General features: G+C 45.3%; 1 pseudogene; it reads left to right on the plus strand.

Annotated features, from left to right (window-relative positions):
• The first annotated feature begins 1,516 nt into the window (after positions 1-1,516).
• On the plus strand, positions 1,517-2,443 carry LOC141493716 (phosphoglycerate mutase 1-like; annotated as a pseudogene).
• The last annotated feature ends 1,694 nt before the right edge of the window (positions 2,444-4,137 follow it).

Genomic DNA, 4,137 nt, shown 5'->3' on the forward strand with positions numbered 1-4,137 from the left:
GGCCCACCAGAAGGGTGGCCCACCAGAGCGAAGGAACTTCAGCCTCCCAGAGGCAGCCCCAGGGCACTGGGAGCCAGGGCTCACAGCAGCGGGGAAGGTTCCTGATCTTCACCCCAGGGAGCACCAGGCACAACTTGGGGCAACAGTGGGAGGACCTCTACCAGATTGAGCATGTGAAGCCCAGCACTCAGGACACACAGAAAGTAGTGTGGCCCCAGAAGCCCAGATCCAGAAACCAGAAGCAGGCAGAGCCTTTAAACAGGAGCCCCTAGGGCATGAGCATGCTGAGCCTAGGGTAGGGAGTGGAGAGAGACTTCTGAGGTCTGTCTTCTGTCCCTGCAACAGGACTCTGGGGCTCTGGCCACATTCAGATCCTGATCACAGTCGAGCCCCCCCCCCCCAAGAAGAAAAGCCCCCCCACCTCAGCCCCGTGGCAGAGGGGTGTGCTTATGGTCACTCACAGACAGGAGGGAAGACAGAGCCTCACACACAGAGATCCCTGTGGGGGTTGTGTCCCACTAATACTCAAAAGCTCAAGAAGCACCCCTAAAACCAGGCACAGGCTGGGGAAATGAGTAAACAGAGAAAAAAAGAGGAACAACATTGAGAAATATGTTGCCTGTGATCTCAAGAAGAATCAAAACACTCAGTCTGAAGATGAGGAACTACAAGCTCCTGCATCTAAAGACGCCAAGAAAAACAGAAGTTGGGCTCAGGTTATGACAGAACTCAAAAAAGACTTTGAAAATCAAGAGAAGGAGATAGAGTAAAAATTGGGAAAAGAAATGAGAGAGATGCAGGAAAAACATGAAAATGAAGTCAGCAGCTTACAAGGAGATCCAAAAAAATGCTGAAGAAAATAACATGCTAAAAACCAGCATAAGTCAAATGGATAAAACAATTCAAAAAGTTATTGAGGAGAAGAATGCTTTGAAAAGCAGAATTGGCCAGAGAGTAAAGGAGATAAAAACCTCTCTGAGGAAAACAAATCCTTCAGACAAAGAATAGAACTCAGGGAGATTGCTGACTTTATGAGAAATCAGGACTCAATACTTCAGAAACCAAAAGAATGAAAAATTAGAAGATAAGGTGAAACATCTCAATGAAAAAAATAACTGATTGAGGAAAGATAATTTATTGGAATACCTGAAAGTCATGACCAGGAAAAGAGCCTTGACATAATTTTCAAAGAATTATTACAGGAAAATTGCCCTGATATCTTAGAAGCAGAGGGCAAAATAGAAATGGAGAGAATCCACTGATCTCCCCAAGAAAGAGATCCAAAAAACCCCAACCCCCAGGAATATTCTAGCCAAGTTCCAGAACTCCCAAGTCAAAGAGAAAATATTACAATCAGCCAGAAGGACACAATTCAAATATCATGGAACTGCAGTCAGGATCACATAGGACTTAGCAGCAACTATATTAAAAGCTTGTAGGGTTCCTCCACCTGCCAGTGTCTGTACTCTGCCCGCTGGTGTCTGTCCTCTGCCCTGCTCCCCGCCTCTACCCCGTCATGGCCACCTACAAGCTGGTGCTGATCAGGCATGGAGAGCGCCTGGAACCAGGAGAACTGCTTCAGCGGCTGGTCCAATGTGGACCTGAGCCCTGCCGGGCATGAGGAGGCCAAGCTCGGTGGCCAGGTGCTGCGAGATGCTGGTTATGAATTTGATATCTGCTTCACCTCTGTCCAGAAGACAGCAATTTGTACCCTTTGGACAATATTAGATGCCATTGACCAGATGTAGTTGCCAGTTGTGAGGACTTGGCACCTCAGTGAGCTGCGCTATGGGGGTCTGACAGGCCTCAACAAAGCAGAGACAGCAGCTAAGCATGGTGAGGCCCAGGTGAAGATCTGATGGCGGGCCTTCAACATTCCTCTACCTCCAATGGAGCCTGACCACCCCTTCTACAACAACATCAGCAAGGAACGTCGCTATGCAGATGTTACTGAGGATCATCTGCCCTCCTGTAGGAGCTTGAAAGACACTATTTCTCCAGCTCTACCCTTCTGGAATGAGGGAATCATTCCTCAGATCAAGGAAGGAAAATGGGTTCTGATTGCAGCCCATGGCAATAGTCTTCAAGGGATTGTCAAGCATCTTGAGAGTCTCTCTGAAGAAGCAATCATGGAGCTGAATCTGCCCACTGGCCTTCCCATCATGTATGAGTTAGACAAGAATCTGAAACCCATCAAACTGATTCAGTTCCTTGGAGATGAAGAGAACGTTCCCAAAGCCATGGAGGCTGTGGCAGCCCAGGGCAAAGCCAAGAAGTGAAAGTAGGCTGTCAGTACAGCAGTAGCCAGGTCCTTCCCTTCTCACTTTCTCCATCACTCATCTCTCCCCTACCTGTTCCACACACTGACCATCTCTTTAGGGATCACAACACATGGCTGCAGGTGGGGGACCAATGGTTCCTTTTCTCATTTTCTTCCTCCCTATTTCAGACCAATTCCTTTCTCTCCTGTTGCCCCTCCCTTCAACCACTTTAGTCAAAATGATTCCTGGGTCGTTTGGCTCTTTAAGGACCTGGTTAAGGATGGGGACCTAGTAAGAAATGACCAATGTGGGGAGTTGAAAGAAGCAATTGTTCCAGTTATTCCTATGAGCCAATTGTGCCAGTAGGGCAGCCCTCTTGTGCTTTTGTAGGAAGCTGCCTATAACCCAAGTGGTCATTTAACGAATCATTAAAGTCTTGTTTACCCTCCCTAATTCAATAAAATTTAATCTGGGAGGTTGATCATGTCTTAATGTTTACTACATGCATTTGCTTTCACAAAAGACCCTTTTCAGACTAGTTATTAGTGACTTTTAAAATTAAACTGTCCCACTTGGTCATCATCAGACATTTTAAGCAACATCAGAGGAGATTTCCTTGATTTCTAAGGGGTAAAGAAATACATCCCACTGTATATTTTATAACCCCTGCTCTGTTCTGTGGAAGTGAAATGCCCTTAGATTATGTTGAAATATGTCTCAGTGTCCCATTGCCTTCCACCTCATGTCCAGCCACCTGGGTCTTCATCAGTTTTAACATTAACTGTACTAACCTCTTCCCCCTTCCCCCCTATAATAAAGGAGTGATGTGCAATTAAAAAAAAAGCTTGTAGGGCTTGGAATATAATATTCCAGAAGGCAAAAGAGCTTAGAATGCAACCAAGAATCAACTATCCAGAAAAACTGAATGTCCTCTTCCAGGGAAAAAGATGGACTTTCAATGAGCCAGGGGAATTTCAAGTGTTCCTGTTGGAATAGCCAGAGCTGAACAGAAGGTTTAATCTTCAAATACAGGACTCAGGTGAAGCATAGAGAGTGGAGAAGAAGGGGAAAATATGAAGGACTTAATGATGATGAACTACATGTATTCTTGTATAGAAAAAATGATACTAATAATATTCATATGAACCTTCTCATTTAATAGAGCAGGTAGAAGGACCTTTTATAGATGAAGCACAGGAGAAAACTGAATTTGAAGATATATTGTGGTGTCAAAATGGAGTCAATAGAAAAAAGGGAAATATAATGGGATTAAAGAAAAAGGAGAGGAGGAATAGGCCAAGATATTTCATATAATAATATTTTTCTTTATTACAATGAGCTATTGCAATGATATGGAAGGAGGGAAGGTGAGGGGGAATGAGGGAATCTTTGCTCTCATTAGAGGTGGCTAGGAGAGGAAACAGCATATATACTCAATGGGGTATAGACATCTGGAGTAAGAAGGAGAGAAGGGGATCAGGGGGAAGGTGGGGGGGATGTGAGTGATGGAGGAGAGGATGGACCATGGTGAGAGAGTGGTCAGATATAACACATTTTCTTTTTTACTTCTTGCAAGGGGCTGGGATTGGATGGCCTGCCCAGGACCATAGGGCCAGGTAGATGCTGGGCCTAAGGGGTAGTATGTGGGCTCGGGGACTCTGGGCCCCAGGGCCAGGGATCTGTCTGCTGCACCACTCAGCTACTCTACAGTAGAGTCAGAGTGAAAGGAGAGAGAAAATATAGTTCATGGTAGTAAGGTACGAATGGAGGGAGTTGCGATCAGCAATGGCAATGGTGAAAAATATGGAACTTACTTTTGTGATGGACTTATCATAAAGAATGTAATCTACCTGCAACAGAGCTGGTGGTGTTGGAA

Source organism: Macrotis lagotis, chromosome 7, assembly GCF_037893015.1.
Source record: "Macrotis lagotis isolate mMagLag1 chromosome 7, bilby.v1.9.chrom.fasta, whole genome shotgun sequence".
Classification (NCBI taxonomy): domain Eukaryota; kingdom Metazoa; phylum Chordata; class Mammalia; order Peramelemorphia; family Peramelidae; genus Macrotis; species Macrotis lagotis.